The 18,072-nt window shown below is 35.8% G+C and overlaps 1 pseudogene; it reads left to right on the top strand.

The window, feature by feature from the left end:
- Positions 1-5,506: 5,506 nt before the first annotated feature.
- The window catches only part of LOC149162130 (COP9 signalosome complex subunit 5 pseudogene), a 39,008-nt pseudogene continuing 26,442 nt past the window's right edge, over positions 5,507-18,072 (top strand).

Below are 18,072 nucleotides of genomic sequence, written 5' to 3'. Positions count from 1 at the left end.
TGCAAAAAGATATCCTAGAGCATTGACTACAACAACATATAAATAAGAGGCCAAAGACAACCCTATCTAGTGGAATGGTGAAGCAGAGCCACTACTGATAGTTGTCCATTAACACAAACTAGTAGAGGCATTTGAAGAACGTGTTCTGACCGATTCAACCATTATATCAAATCAAGAATTTCCCCCCACTAAAATTTGTTTTATGTGCTATCAAAAAAGGACCTTTTACCTATTCTTGTTTACCCAAATTCTCTTGGAACGAGTCTTCAAGCTATCTATTGGTAGGACAACTATTCCATGTTATCTATTGGTAGGCCAACTATTCCATGCTTCAGGTATGCACATATACGAAGCGAGCTTATTCTTTCTTCTTTTTATGGCCAATAATTCTATTCTTAAGGTTCTTTGTAAATGTTGGGATCGATGTCGGTGTACGATGGGATTTGTTGGCTAGCATTTAAAATGGGTAATATATTTACTAATATCCAAGTGTTTGGTTGATTGACGTAATACTCTCTTGGAAGATAACAAGATTACCATGGATGAAATGGTCTTTGACAAAACCTGTTTTCTTAATAGTTGAATAATTCAAGGAGTTGTATGCTTGATGCAAGTAGCCACATTAAGAAAAGTGATAAGATTGTTGACCTCGGAACTAAAAGACATACAGAATGATTTATAGACTCAAATGCCCCTCTAGGAAGTTCAAAATTCAAACAAAGCCTTTAAATGTCTTGGTTACAAATGCCACAAGAGATTTTATGAGTCGTCAATGATTCGAATGCCTTGAATCATCACAATGTGGGATTCTTGTGGGGTTCAACCTCTCGTTCAGTAGTCTTGTCAGAAACTTTCCCAATCAAATATGCATTCCAACTTCTATGGATCGCATGAATGTTAAAATGAATTTGCTTATGGGATTTTGCCTGACGAATTGGGGGACTATGAAAACCTGCAATTGTTGGATGTGGGCAATAATTTGTTCTTTGGGTCTTTGCCTTCTAGGCTTTTTAGTTTGAGAAATCTCAAATACTTGGTTGTAGGGGAGAGAAGATAAGATAATATAAGATAATTATATTTATGTTTAGCTATTGACCACAAAGTAGGTCAAAGGGACTATTGAGTACAATGATGTCCATACAATGTGGGAGAACCAAACGGTCTCCTATACAAAATATAATGTATGAATATAAAAGACACAATGCAGGAACATAAATGATACAATGTATGGAATGCCTTGGCAGAGAGGATCATGCGCTAATGGGTTTGAGGATTAGACCCATCTCTCCTAACATCCAAGGCTGAATGAAGAACACTGAAGAAAACTCCACAAAGCCTATTGCTGAAGAAAACTCCACAAAGTTTGTTGGCCGATGAAGGGTCAGTGGAAAGTGTTGACTATCCAACAAATCATTACCTGAGGAGTATGGATGTTGTTGAGGTCTAGAGGACCTAGTCTATCTCCCAGGAGAGGGCTTTCACTAGGGAGCTTCTTCTTGATATTTTGGTCTAATCCTAAGCCCCAAAGCCAAATCTGCGCATAGGTAGGGATTGGCAAGAAAACTAAATCTATAATCCAAATTCTTGAAACTGTCTAAAATTGAGCCAGACAATTGGTTGCCAAATACGCTATAAAAGTTTAAATTTTTTAGATATCCCAATTCAGGAGGAATGTTCCCCTCAAGTTGATTGTTTGGCAGATATAGAAGGCTTAAATTTTCCAAGGAACCTAACAATGCATAAATCTCACCTGTTAATCAATTGTTTACAAGATTGAGGTCTGAGAGGCATGGAATGTATGCAAGCTCGTCAGGAAGAGGCCCAAACAGTTGGTTATTGCTTGCACTAAACTTTAAGAGATTCCTCAGTTGTCCAATCTATGCAGAAATCATTATGCTGAATTGATTGTTTTCAATCTTTAGATATTGCAGATTAATACAAGAGTCCAAGGGTTGCAAATTCCCACTAAAATTATTCGCAAATATAACCAACTCAAAAAAAGTTCCTCCCTACGTAGATTTCAAGGTAGAGGGCCCTCAAAATCGTTTCCTGAAACATCGATTAGACAAATATTAGAATGTGTACCCAATTTCTGTGGCAACTACCCACTCAACTTGTTATCAGAAAGATTTAGGGTTATCAGGCTAACAAGCATTTCTAGTTGTTCACGGACGGGCTCATCAATCACACGGGCTAGTCTCATGGATGAAATGTCGAAGTATCCCCATGCTGAACTATAAAAAATTATAATCTCACAGTATTTTATTTCTATGGAAGGTGATCCTTTCTCTCCTAACATCCGAGGTTGAATGAAGAACACTGAAGAAAACCCTACAAATTTTTTTGGCCTGATGAAGCGTCGGTGGAAAGTGTCGATTGTCCCATAAATCGTTGCCTGGGGGAGTATGCACGTTGTTGAGGGCTAGAGGACCTAGTCCATCTCACGGGAGAGTGATTTCACTGGGGACCTTCTTCCTGATATTTTCATATAACCCTAAGCCCCAAAGCCAGATCCATGCATACGTAGGGATTGGCAAGAAAACTATATCTATAATGCAAATTCTTGAAACTAGCTGAAATTGAGCCAAACAACCGATTGTTAGATGCACTATAAAAGGTTAAATTTTTTAGATATCCCAATTCAGGAGGAATGTCCCCATCAAGTTGATTTCTTGACATAGCTTAAATTTGCCAAGGAACCTAACAATGTATAAATATCACCTGTTAACCATTTGTTTGTGAGATTGAGGTCGAAGAGGCCTGGAATGTATGCAAGCTCGCTAGGAAGAGGTCCAAAATGTTGGTTATTGCTTGCACTAAACTTTAAGAGATTCCTCATATGTCCAATCTATGTAGAAATCATTATGCTGAACTGATTTTTGTCAATGTTTAGATATTGCAAATTAATACAAGAGTCAAAGGGCTACAAATTCCCACTAAAATTGTTTGCAAATATAACCAACTCAAAAAAAATTCCTCCCTACATAGATTTCTAGGTAGAGGACCCTCAAAATCATTTCCTGAAACATCGATCAACCAAATATTAGAATGTGTACCCAATTTCAGTGGCAACCACCCACTCAACATGTTATCAGAAATATTTAGGGTTGTCAGGCTAACAAGCGTTTCTAGTTGTTCACGGACAGGCTCATCAATCACGCAGACTAGTCTCATGGATGCAATGTCGAAGTATCCCCATGCCAAACTATAAAAAATTCTGATCTCACAGTATTTTCTTTCTCTGGAAGGTGATCCTTTGTTTTGAGCAACTAGAGGGTATGGGTTTGTGGTTCCTTCTTTCCTTCCCTGGAGGGTTTCCTATGCACAATGTAGGTCCCTATGCTATAGAAGAGTGGAACCTGCAAATTTATCAAATCAATCATTCACGATGGATTACTGATATCACCCAAGACTTATGAGTCATGCTGAATACTTTCTTGAAATGAGGTGAAAACTCGACTTGAATGGTCGAAACTCACCCAAAATTTTGTGAAACTTTCCTGGAAGTCATTGTGTAATTTGTTGGAGGCCAGAAAAAATAATTCTTAGGATAGGACGGGGTGAAGCCTACCTCAAGTAAAAATGTTTATAAAACTATAAATTTCACCAAGAGGTGCAATGGAATGCCAAAAGAAGGAGCTGGGAATGTGGAAGGAAACTATCTCCTTATCCTACATGTCAGGGTACATCATCAGTGTTACCTTATGGGGTGCACAATGCCACATTGAAGGGGAAAAACTTTCTAACCTCCAGACCTCATGAACCACTCTAGTCCTTGCAATCAAAAGGGGTCATGTCAATGGATGTGATCTGTACTTGAGTCTTACTATTTTTTAGCATCAACAGGTGGTTTTCAATTTGTATGTTATGAGACCAAGTTATGAAATTGGATAAATAAACAATGATAACGACTTTTTTTTGTCCTTTTAGAGATAGAATAAAGTTTTATAGATAATTTGACTATTATGACAATGCTTCAGACCAAGTTATCTCTTAATGGGCATGATTTGATTATCTCCCCAAAGATTAGTGTTAGACTTGAGTCAACTCAGCCCTGGAGGAGTTTGGTAAAGAGGAAATTAGAAGACCGATATAGTGGCAGTGGGAGAAATATGTCAACTCCAACACAAAATGAAGGGGAGCTAGACTTATAACCTAAAAATATATACTTTCAAGTTTCAACCATTTTACCATAACAAAGCACCAACGATATCAGGAGAAGAGTGGCTCACCTGTGAAAATCGGTTTTTGTCGATATTTTTTTTCCATCTCATTGGATATCAAAACAAAATTTTTGTGATGAGAATATGGTACGGTTTCCAAGTTTGAGAAATAAATAGTAAGAACCATACCTGAGCTAAGAAATACGATAACCAAAAGGTGTCATGGATTGTCAATCTATTGTTGTGACCCTCTTGGTCTAAAGTGTTGTATAATTTATCTATCCACATAGTAGAATCGTCTTTTATGCTCGATACTTTGAGTCCAATATGGCCTAAAGAAATGACTGAGAGCTCTCCTTCCTTGAATCCCAGTCGAAAAAAGAGAAGCCTTACTGGATTTATCCACCTCCTTGTTCAAGGTTTTCCCTACAATAGAGCTTTCACCTTTGTTTATAGTGCTAGAACACCTACGACCTAGAGCTTTTATATACTCCAAGGGACTTCAAAAATCTTTGTGTTATACAATCACTGCCCTCTGATGACTCAATTGCATGACCATGAGTGACTCTACCATTTAAACCAAGAGGTGAGTGGCTAATGGTGGAAACCCTCTTGTACACTAAATCAACAGCCCGTTTCAAATTTGTGGAAGTCTAATTCATGATCGTTGTGAGAGAAATATCATGCTACATAGTAAACAATCGACATGATATCTACACTAGGATTCTATATTTTTGAAACGTGACTCAAAATTAAACCCTGAAATCAAGCTATTGTCTCTACCAATGACCATGTGTTGAAATTGATTTTAAGATTTCACATTTTAGAGAACAGTTGAAATCTTCTCGAGTTCCACTAAATATTATAGGAGTTCATGATTTTGTAAACTCTTATGCGTTGAATGTAGAGGATAACTCTGATGGCACATATTTCTCTTCATCGAATAATCTTCATGTCTTTAAAGTATACATTCAATGATTCAATTTGTATTGGTGTTGTATGTGAAGAAGAGGAACCTCAGTGGCATTGTTTGGCAATCAAAATTCAGGTGGTAGTACTCTGTTTTGGTTCATACATGGCATTTCACAAATTTGCCTCGTTGTCACACGTGGTTGTAAAGCCAGTTCATTCCATTAATCTACATGCCAGAAGACACTCGTGCTACATTAGTCAGTTAATAAATTCCTTCCTTATGTTATATTGAATTTACTTATTGCTCTCTTGAATTTATACATGCTCATTCTTCGATTGCCTTGGCATGTTTGCATTGTTGTGTGTTGGAGTCATCAGTCCCCTGCAATTCTCTAAGATTTTCTTGTGATTGAATCCTGTGAAACAAAACCATGGTCCCCACATTTGCCGAGAATTCTCCTACGGAAGGAGTTGCTATCCCCACCGATGAATTTGTTACAACGAAGCCTAAAACAAATGTCAAGGGGCCCAAGGCCACTAAGAAGGAGAAGGCTCCCAAGGGGTCCAACAAAAAAGAACAGGTAGTGATTTTTCGTGTAGAAACAGGGAAAAAGAAATGATACATTCAACGACTGCATTGTCGAGATCATTGTTGGGAAGCATCTATCCTTCTACCTCCCTCCCGCAGCAATCTTCATGGAATTGTTGGAACTTCCTTCTGCAATAATCTTCATGGAATTGTTGGAACTTGTTGGAACAAGCGGAAGGGCAAAGGAGTTTGAAGAATGGTGTTGGAATTTATATCACTGCAACCTGTGAGCCATTAGTTCTATATGTTTTATATGTGGAGTAAACGAGACTCAAAGAACGTTGTTCCGGATGAATGGACTGACAACAAGGAAAAAATGGTTTCCACGTGTTGAATTTTGATGGGAGGGAATGATGAAAATGGAGCAAGTAGATTGGTTGGGCTGAATAGTGTTTTCCCAACCAACTCTGTAGAGAAAACACCTTTCAATGTAAATTAAAAATCTTGTTCAACATGTGAAAGATATTGTCGACAAAGCCATTGTATAAGGACCCATGTAGGGTGTTGTTCCAAAGGAAGGAAATAAAGAAAGTTTTTAGTACCCAATTCCTCCAGTCAGATCTATGTATTCATTAACCAGAGAAGCTCCATATAAGGTTTTGTAGTTACTCAACTGTCTCACATATTTCCCACCTCTTCTCCTTTGTTTCTTCTGAGACTATTTGCTTTTGACTCATAAACATGGAGTCCACAACTGATGTTCAATTGAAGATCGATGAGAATGGTTGGGTTATTCAAATCAAGGGAATTTTTTATCAAGAAGAATAAGAAGAAGTGAAAGAATTATGTATGTTCATTTTTAATGTGCCCAAAGAGTTATTAGTGGTGAAACTTGAAGCATACACTCCTCAGTCCATTTCCATCGGCCCCTATCATCCTTGGAGATCTGGGATCTATGACATGGAGCACTACAAACTTCAGCCTACTCGTAGATTTCAAAAAGAATCAATGGACTCAAGTTTGAGTCAGCGATTTTGGAGTTTAGGAAGCACGAATGGTGAATCCAGAGCAACTACCACAAGTTCCACGACTACAAGGAAGAAACCTTGGCATGGCTTGTGGTTTTCGACGCAGTATTCCTTCTCAAGTGTCTAAATTTTTATGTGATACATGCCGACAAAAATTCTGACGCAAATGTTAAGCAGCTTGAATGAGTCCTAGATCCAAGTGGCACTAGTGCTGCCCACAATTCCATTGTTAGAGATCTGATGATGCTTGAAAATCAATTATCTCTCTTTCTATTGCAAAAGCTTTTGGAATTACAGTTGGGTTTTATATGTGGAGTAAACGAGACTCGAAGAACCATGTACGAAGTGACTGACGAATGGTTTCCACGCATTGAATTATGATAAGAGGGAATGACGAAAAGGGAGCGAGGAGATTGGTTGGGCTAAACAGTGTTTTCCCAGCCAATTCCATAGAGAAAATGCTTTTTGGCATAAAAATGACACAAATATAAGTTTTAAAATGTGAACATGTTTTTATTGCATAAGCATATTACTATGTGAGCTCATGAGTGAACTACATATTATCATTTTTTTACCCCATATAGATATATATATATATATATATATTATTGGTTTTCTTATCAATGAAATTAGATAATATTATTAAAAATACAATTTAATTATTCCCTTATGGGGTGGATACACAAGTGACAAATGGGTTCTAGGGAGGTTACTTCTCACTCCATCGAGTCTACATACACTTAAAGAGGGGAGTGACGAGGCTTGCCACCCTTGTGCGACTACAATTCTATCGAACACATGGAGTACCATATTCTATAGGGTTCTCTTGTAGCTTCTATACAGTGGAGAGGGCTTATAATACCCATCAATGAGAGTATTATATGTTACAATATGAAACTGAAAGCCCTCTTCCAAGTTACCTTCTCTGCATAAAGCATGAATTATTATATTGAAAGTAAAAGCATTGGGAGGTATTTGTCTCTTACCCATTTCAATATAGATTTCCCAACACATATTGATGCAATTAGACTTCAATAAACCATTCAGAATGCTATTGTAGGTAGCGATGTGAGGAACAGAATCAATAAATTCCATTAGCCTGAATATCTGAGAAACGTCCTGCGCCCTCCCACACTAGACATAAGCCTTGATGAGCATATCAAACACCACAAGATTCCAATTGCACTAGTTTGATGTCTCTAGAAGCCCGTCAAATACCTCATTGCAGGTCTCATGACCTGATATTGAGTGGCGAATCAGGGTTATTGCATCTGAAACATTCTGGCAAAGCTCAGAATATTGACCATGACGCACCAGCTCTGTAAACTATGCCTTACTCTGTTTTTCCATTCTGCCCAGTTGAAGAATTGGAAGGCCATTGCTAGTTCTAATTGTGTCCTCAACAAAACTTGTGTGATCATCAATGGGGGTAATGTGGAAGGCACTGAATCCTGTTGTAAGAGATCCCATCTGCCTCGCCTGATATCTTCGCAGATTTTATTAATGAAGTTACCGTTGTGGTGGGAAAAATGTCTTCTACCTAGAGGCCTCAGAGTCCAGCAGGCTATAAGGAAATTTTGTACAAGGAACACTTTTGCTAGTCTAAGTGATGAATTGTGCAGGGACCCAAACACAACAAAAAATAATGTGTGTATGGATTTCGAGGTTTATATAACATGTCTTTGCATAACTACAGATGGGTATCACTAGTGTACTGTATCTCAAGAATGTTATATGTTGGTGAAAGGAAATAATTTGATAAGGTGTAAAAATTGTGGAGGTCTTGGGGTTTTTTAAAAGAGTCCATGCATCATCTCGGTCACTGTTTTCTACGCCCTTCAAAAGCAGCGCATTTTAATGAGAAGTCAAGCAGCTTGGACGAGTCCTAGATCCGGGTGGCACCAGTGCTGCCCACAATTCCATTGTCTGAGATCTGATCATGCTTTAAAATCAATTAACGCTCTTTCTATTGCAAAATATTTTAAAATCAATTACCACTCAATCTGTTGCAAAAGCTTTTGTTAATTGTAGTTGGGTTTTATATGTGGGTTTCCATGTGTTAATTATATGTGGGTTTATATGTGGTTTCCAAGTGTTAATTATGATAAGAGGGAACAACTAAAAGCGAGCGAGAAGACTCGCTGGGTTGAACATCCAATTCTATAGCGAAAATTAAATACGATACTATATATATATATATATATATATATATATATATACATAGCATTAATTTAAAATTTTAATAGAAATAAACACAATATTAGTTGTATATAAACTATTTAATATGTAAAATTTAAGTTTTAATCAATGTAATTTGTGGTTCTATGTAATTATATTTATGTGTGTCAAAGAGTATAATTTTTTTAATGTGGACACCATTTTTCATGTATTGAGATAAATTAAAAGACTCACCATTAAAATCGTGTCAAGGTTTCTTCTTTTTTCAACATAGACATAGAAATGTATGATAACATACCCTCTCCTAAAACTTTGACAATTATTATTTTTTTGAACTAAGCTTCCTCCTATTACAATGAGGCCAATTGCCCACATTCAACATTATGAAATGTTATGAACAATGGAGAAAATTCTGTTGGGGCCTTTATCTTTACTAATATTACCACATTTTGCACACTAGGAATAATTCTCAAGGCCTTTACCAATGGATGTGAAAAGGGCCTTAGACTATGAATATGGGAATCCTTACTATTCTTTGCATAATAAAAAATAGTATGGGGTACGGAGAAAAAGGTCTTTACTTCTAAAATGAAGCTTCTCGTGCTCAAGGGCCATGAATTTGACATTGAACAACCACATAGATCATCTCTAAATAATTTTAGGGATAATATGGGATATCAGTTCTATTAGGATTTTTTTCACACCATGTATAGGAGTCAAGGAATGTACCATGGGTAGGGGAGGTAATCAAGGGCATTATGCCTTACAAGAAGCTTTTTGGTCTCAAGGGTTGTGAGCTAGACTTAAAAACCACATAGATCTTCTTTAATGAATCTTTGGTCTTAAGACAATATATGGGCACCACAAGAGGTATTTATCACCACATATGGGAGTTAGTGTCTATGTTATGATTAGGAGAGGAAAGCAAGGGCCTTATTCCCTAAATTAATCTTTCTCATTCTCAACTTCCATGAACAAGACCTCTAGCTGAGAATATGGGAATTTAGTATGTTTTACATAATAAGAATGGGTCTCATGACCTTTATTACGGCCAAGGATGGAAATTTTATAAAAGGGACTTAAGTCCTAAATAATTAGTGGTCATTAAAAAGGCTTCAAACCACCACATTAATTATATTCTCTAAGGGATATTCTTTGGCCTCTATGAGGGATGTGTCTTCCATTAAAATGCTTTTCACATCATGATTGGGTCTTGGAGCCTCATCATTGGACCTTAATGAAGTTAGGGGGTTTTTAAATCACATAAGATGCTTACAAGTGTAGAGTTGGTCAAAATAAGAACATAAGGGGCTTAGGCCTTATTTGAATAATTGATGATTAAGCTTTGTGAAGTAGTTCTCAAAGAACCACACATGACCTCTATATGGGATCTTAGGCCTCTATGGGGGATCTTTAGTTTCATTGGTATGTTTTACATAGTAAGAATTATGGGTCTTAGGCTTGTACCATGGAAAAGGAATGAAAACAATGGCCTCAGGCCCAAAATGAAACTTATTTAGCTTACACTACATGAAAAAGACCATAAAGAACAATATAAATCATCTTTGAGGGAATTTAGGCCTCCATCTAGGATAAAGGCTCCATTATGAGGTTTTCCACATAATATATGGGAGTTAGGGCTTATATCTTGACCAAGGAATGAAAAAAGGCCTTAGGCCTAAAACAAATATTTCTCATGTTTAATGTCCATGAAAAAAATATTATAATGGGAATATGAGCACAATTAGTATGTTTTGCATAATAAGAATGGGGTTTATGGCCTTTACGATGGATAGGGAAGGAAAATAAGATCCTTAGTCCCTAAACAAAATTTCTCTAGTAGTTCAATGGACATGAATAAGGCCTCAAACCACCACACATATCTTATCTAAGATATATCTAGCCTTCAATTGCGACGTTATGGGTGTTATTTGAAGGTTTTGTGTGCCATAGTTGGGTCTTGGGGCATCTAAGTTTGGCCTCAATAACATTAGGATTTTTTTTGCACCATGTATGGCACTTGGGGTCTTAACCATGGTAAAAGAAGAATCATAAGGTGCTTGGGTCATATTTGAATCTTCCCATGATCAATCTTCTTGAAAAAGTATTTAAGAAATATGTCTCTCTTTATCATCCCTCCTTCCAAAGAGTATAAAACTATTATAATTGTAAACTTATACTCTACATTGTACAAAATTGTTATATCTTTAGTATTATAGATGGATTCATGGACCCCTTTATGGGGTTCATTGAATCCATCTACCTAAATAGTTTTAATATCGCAGACAGATTTAGATACCCTCTTAAAGGGGTCTCTAAATTTTAACATTACAAATGGACTCAGAGACCCCTTTGCCTCTAAATTTAACACTACAGATTGATTCAGAGAAGGGGATCTCTGAATCCATCTGCAATGTTAAAATTTAAAGACAAAGGGTATTCATAATTTTAACACTGTATATGGATCGAAAGACCCATTTGTCTATAAATTTAACGCTACAGATGGATTCAAAGACTCCTGTAGTGAAATGTAACATTTCAGTATCAAAATTGGCATTTTCCATTTTCAAAGTGACATAATTAAAAACTACTAATATAAGTGAGTAATTCATATACTTGTTGTACTTTTTATTTGGTCACATTTTTATTCTTGGACTATATTAGTCATTTGCATTAATCATTATTACTTTTATCACTTTATTATCTAGTAATATATTTTAGTCCTTGACTAATTAGTCATTTAAGTTAGTCACTTTTAGTTTGGTCACTTATTATGTAGTCATATATTTTATCCCTAGACTAAATTAGTCGTTTAAGTTAGTCATTTTTAGTTCGGTCACTTAAAATTGCTCAAATTTAGTAGTAATTCACTTGAAATATTTGCGGTGACTAACGTTTTTAGTCATCTAGTCACTAATTTCATCATTTTCTACTAGTGGTCGCAAACCTGAAACAATCAATAAAATGTTACAATGCAATATATAATATCATCGTTGAGGTAGGAATTCCCATACGCAGAGTATAAATGTCTCAAACAATGGTACATAAATACATATGAAGATCCATGTCAACAAAAAACATAGTATGGATGAAGCCATCAATGGATCTATGTTTACAATCATGAATATTCAATAACTCCACGCAACATGGATGGAGTAAACAAGATATAGGGTCTTGATCTACATCTCTCAATCCGTAGTACGAATCTAAACCATGCGAGTGAATGTCTTGTAGTAGAACATGGTAGAAACCACTTGATTACTGATCAATGATGTGAACCATTAACAAGCACGAGAGAAATGCCAAAAATGACAATGGCTCTCAAGGTACTTCTAGTACAATCTATGAACTGTGAATCAATGTGTTGATGTCGAACACTCATATAATTGTTTGATCGAAGGTCAATGATGATAACCTATCGTTAAAGGCAAGAAACCTACCATTAAGGTATGCAGGCTCCAAGGTACTGAAGGCTTCTAACTCAACTTCCTGGATAATTAACTGAAGTCAATAGGAAGTGACCCATCGTAGGAAGACCTATGACACAAAACTCATGTCAAGTTTTGAATAACAATAGTTTAGAGTAATCCAGGACTAACTCAAGGATGGTTGATGCCACTGAAGGGTAATGAATGGCAAATTAATTTGACTGAGGTTAAACTTGTCTTGAACATATCAGAGACATGACATGATGACTTGATAGTATTTGACTCAAAAATAACACCCAAACCAACTGAAGACTTTCAATGAGGTTTGGTTAACTAAGAGGAAAATGGATTTCCCAACTCGGAAAAAAGTGACAAAGTGTCATGTTCAAGAGAAACATACTGCCTTTTATAAAACTAAAACAAAGGTTCTTTCTCACTTTTCCCCCGCCATTACTGGCAAGTACCTCTTTATTTTTTACAAGCCTGAGGAGGATAACATATGCTTGTCCTGCATGCTTAACGAGTCCCTAGGAAGGAGTGGTTCAGTATCCTCATGCTTAATGAGTCTTGCATTGTTTAGGTATTTATGAGTCAATTGAAGGGATAACTCGATGTCATTTTCATGTTTAAAGAGTTTGAAAAGACAAAAAAATAAAACTCTTTCATCTCTTTCAACAAAAAAAATTAACGAGACCAGAGAAATTAAACCTCAATGTTTTTAGTTTTAGGAAGTCAGGAGAAAAACATAATTAAACTCCATATTATCCTTTATCATAAATTGAGTCCCTCAAGCTCGAAAAAGGGTAAAATAATGCAGGAGGGAACTCTATTGACCATGATTAGTCAATGCATACCTTTTTTGTAAAAAGTCTAATTCAGCCCATAACAGGGGTAAACTTATACTTAATAAACAGTTGTTCATTTACTTTTACGACTTCGAAAAATAAAGTACTTGGCAATCGTTTCATTTTTAAGGAGTATGAAAAGGGCGTAAAGGGAACTAATTGTTTCTCTTTTACATAAGTTTTAACGAGTCCGAAAATTTGATAAGAACATAATCAATATCACTGATTTTCAATTTAATTAAAGAGCAGGAAAAGATAGAAATAACTCGACATTTTAATGTAAGTTTTACGAGCATTTAAAGATAGAAAAATATTCTCAGTATTTTCATGAGTTTAATGAGTCCTTAAAATAATAACCAAAATGGACTCAAGATAGGTTTCATTTGTATACAAGCTTGAAACGGAGAAAAACTATGCTTGAGAGTGGTTTCATTTTTACACAAGCTTGAAACAGAGAGGAAACTATGCTTGAAATAATTTTTCATACCCCTAGCATAATGACATAGGCACATGCTCCCCAATATTAGTTTGGTCTGCGTGAGTAGACTATTGGACACTAATAGGCAGATGAAATGAAGGTTCATTTACGAGATCAGGTGAAAGACTAAACTTAATTAGGGGAGGATTTGTTTCATTTTTTAATGAGCTTGACACAGGAAAGAACTATGCTCATGGTGACATGTTTTATTTTTTAATAAGGTTGACACAATAAAAGAACTATCCTCATGGGTATTGTTTCATTTTTTAACGAGCTTGATGCAGGAAAAGAACTATGCTCATAAGCCCCCATTTCATTTTTTAACGAGATTAACACAATAAAAGAACTATCCTCATGGGTAGTGTTTCATTTTTTAATGATCATGGCATAGGAAAAGAACTGTGCTCATAACAACCTATTTCATTTTTTAATGAGGTTGACATGGTAGAAGAATTATCCTCTTAGAACCATGTTTCATTTTTTAACAAAGTTGACACAGTAAAAAAACCATCCTCGTAGTAAATTGGATCATGGCTTCCATTTGGAAGAAACACATGCCAAGGGATACTTCCCGACCATGGCTTCCAAAATATCTTCATCATAAGGAAGAATAGATCTCTGGAAAGAAGACATGTGAAGAGAATCAAAAGGGTTAAGAAAACCCATTTCAAAATCCCCCATAGGTTTCCTTATGCCAATTACCAGATATAGGTCATAATAAGTTTAGAAAACAGTGAGAGGCTCACTTGTATCAATAACTAAAAACACAAGATTGGTTGCCACATAATTAACCCTTTGCGGGGTAGATACCACTTTCATGTAATGAACATTTAGGGATGATGAATGGTCGGTAGTCAAATCAAAGTCAACGAATGTTGTTCAATAGTCACAATGTTTCCATTGTGGGGAAAATACATCACACGAAAGAGTGTCGATACGACAAATTCCATGGTGTTGTCATTCTGTGTTTTTGAGGTTGAGGGAGCAAACACATAGGAAAGCATCAAAACCACTTTGGAAGCTAGGATCTAGCCCTACTAGCTTCAGATAGGGATATCTCTGTAAAATTTAGCTTTTGTTTATGTAAATTTTAGGCTAGTTATAATTGTACTGATTTTTTTGTTTAAATGGTTTGGTTGATTTAAGTGTTATAATTCCATTGGACTATAGAGTCTGAATATTTAACTAGATTTGGCATCAAATTTTAAAGGAGTTTCACAGGGCAAGCTAGGTTGCACTATTTGGATCTTTCAAAATATTAAATGGATTGTGAAATAGTAGAAGTGTAAGGTTCAGTAGAAATTAAAGAGCAACTAAGAATTACTTAATTTGAATTCAGCAAAAAACATGAAAATTACTAACAGCCAAAATAGGGTGCTCTAAATAACATATCCTAATCATCACATTTTATGTTAAGTAATTGAGATATTTAGAATAACAGAGAGGGAAAAACAATGTTTAAACAAACAAACTGAAGAAACACATCACCATTTGGTACACCACATGAATCCTATGAAAATGTCCCTGTATTATTGATGCTCCAACAACTTTGAAAAATTAAAATATGCAGAGGAAATTACACTCAGAAATCAATGTCTCTTACTTCAAATGATGAAGTATTTATAAAAATATCTTGAAAAAATATCAATATTTGTTTACAAATATCTCAAACTGTCTTACACAAATAGAGCTAAAATATACGACATTCAAAACTAATGAATCTACTCGGCACTATCTTTGTCAATTACTAATGAAAAAAAAGAGAAATTCAAATTTTATAGCAACTCTTATTTGATGAGGTGGCATCCAAGTCACTAACTGTCTTTGATATTTTTCCTCCCGAAATTCTGAAAACTAGAGTCTTGTAATACCTTTTTATATCCTAAACCATTATATTTGTTAGAACACTAAGATAGGTTTTCGTAAATGATGATGTTGGAAACAACAACCTTTTTCCGTTTTTGAAAATTAATTTCCACCTACACAGAAACTGCATTTGAAAATACTGACTCAAAATAGGAAATATCTGGAAAATATGTCTTCAAAGAATCATTAGCATCTCTCAAACTATAATAGTTGTTACTAAACGGAGAGAGGTTTTTGTGCATGAGGATGCTAGAAACAAAAGCTCTTTCATTTTGTGAAAATGCATTATAATTTTTTTTTAAACCACATTTGAAATTATTGTGCTGTATAGGGAAAAACATAGTTTTACTTGACGATGAAATAGACATATGACGTGGAGGCGGGAGGTGACATGGAAGCACATGGTTGGCGGAAATATGACTAGGCGGCAGAATAGGATTGGAAGATGAGGATGGACATGGCGGGTAGATGCTGGCGTGGGAGTAATAGGTGGAGGATATGTGGCAGGATAGGAGTGACGGAGGTGTCAGGTAGGAACAGTGGTAAAGGGGAGAGGGGGAAGTGGGTTTCGGAGGGGCTAGCGGTTGCGAAATGTGGGGAAGCAACCACGTATGGATGGGGCCCAGAGGGAAAAATTTCCTTTTCGGAGTGCCCCCCCCCCCAACCCGATGCTAAAGGTAGGATGGAGAGGGGGGACAGAAAAAGATATGAGTCGGTGATCGAGATCAGCGGTGAATCTCGATGCTCTAATAGCAATGTCCTTTAACCATACAAGACAGAACAACTTTTTTCATATGCGCCTTATTACAATTTATTTAATCGCATTTAAATGATATGATTAATTTAATATAAACACACTTAATTATTCTCTAATGCTGCATTTCGACTTGCAAGCATATTTTTTTATTTTCTCAGGGTTTTGACCTTTCTGGAAATAATTTACAAAATGGAATATTATTTACAATATCAAAAATATAATAATCATTGTTTTGAGGCTTTTTGCGAATAGTGCTTTGTGTGTAGTTTTCTTCCGTAGTTCTCACATCCATAATTGTTTGAATCGACGTTTTGAGCCATCCATAGTGGCTCATCATCATCAGCCAGGGATGGCACTTCCTGCTGAAGTGTCAAGAACACCATAGATTAGTAGCTTGATCCATTGCGTCGATCCCAAATATGCAACCTACTTTTTCATAAAAATATTTGCCACTGATAATCTTCAAACTAAAATCAAAACCATTCTGCACACTGAAAATTGAAATACACACTTGAACTGAAATCTGAAATTTCAATCTGAAACTGAAACGGGAAAGAATGCTTGAAAAAGATGCTTGAAGTGTTGAGCTTATTTGCACATTTCTAACTACTCTACACTGTTGAAAATTATGCTGAATCAAATAATAAAAATATGCCAATGAAGCCAGTCAAGTAGTTGCTAAAACAAGTGGGTCACTTGCCTAATTGTTAGCACAATCAAAAGGACAACTTTCCTTTTTGTCCATAAAATCAAAGTTGTAGAGTGCAATGGAAACTGTTGTTGGGTCTGGTCATGAAAACACGATTGAACACTTGAGCTGAAAAGAACCTCCATGTAGTTTGTTATAGGATCAGTAAAGGCGTGATTAATTAGTTTACCTTGCAGGCCTTCATTTACCAATTGAGTGTGGAAAATTTCATCAGTTGTATTCTCAAGGTTAAACCTCGATTCCCACTGGTTTCAGTCTTGTACTTGAAAACATAATTCTTATCAATCTGCAAATCAAAAGGCAATACAATCTCCTCTTTTTTTGGAGAAGGAATATTTTCCAAGCATTGTTTAAGATCTTGGAAATTATAAGACTGAATATTATAATCCAAAAGTTCAATATCCTTCTCCAGTCTTTCAACAACTAACTTAAGAAAACAAACTTTACTTTCAAGAGAAAATTTGCTCGATTTCAAATGATGAAACATGGTTATTGAAAAATCTTCATCAATTTGAAAATTGGTTAATTTATCCGTGACGTTTTTTTAAACTTCACAAGACAGAAGATTTGCCACATAACCTGTCATCTTGTTTAGAAAGAAATATAATCAACTTACGGTGGAGTCACCATGAGTTTTCTACAAATCTGTATTCTTTGAAAATCAGGTGAATGATACAACCTTCTTGTGTCTGATCACTCTCCACCATCAGTAATCAGATCTGGAACTTGATACACTTTTCTAGGTTTTCCCCAGTATGGTTGCCACTATGTTTTTGTTCTGTATTTTTGAGGTTGAGTGGGTAAACACATAGGACAACATCAAAACCTTTCGAAGCTTGGATCTAGCCCTGCCAGCTTCAAAGAGGGATATCTCTATAAATTTAAGTGTTATAATTCCATTGGGCTATGGAGTCTGAATATTCAACTAGATTTGGCATCAAATTTTAGAGGAGTTTCACAGGGCAAGCTAGGTTGCACTATTTGGATCTTTCATAATATTAAATGGATTGTGAAATAATATAAGTGTAAGGTTCAGTAGAAATTAAGGAGAAACTAAGAATTCCTTAATTTGACTTCAACAAAAAACATGAAAATTACTAACAGCCATAATAGGGTGCTCTAAATAATATATTCCAATCATCACAGTTTATGTTAAGTAATTGAGATATTCAGAATAAC

Source organism: Pinus tabuliformis, chromosome 5_2 (genome assembly GCF_031772625.1).
Source record: "Pinus tabuliformis cultivar Carrire ecotype Pingquan chromosome 5_2, CPIR1, whole genome shotgun sequence".
NCBI lineage: Eukaryota > Viridiplantae > Streptophyta > Pinopsida > Pinales > Pinaceae > Pinus > Pinus tabuliformis.
This window is presented reverse-complemented; position numbering and strand designations above follow the sequence as displayed.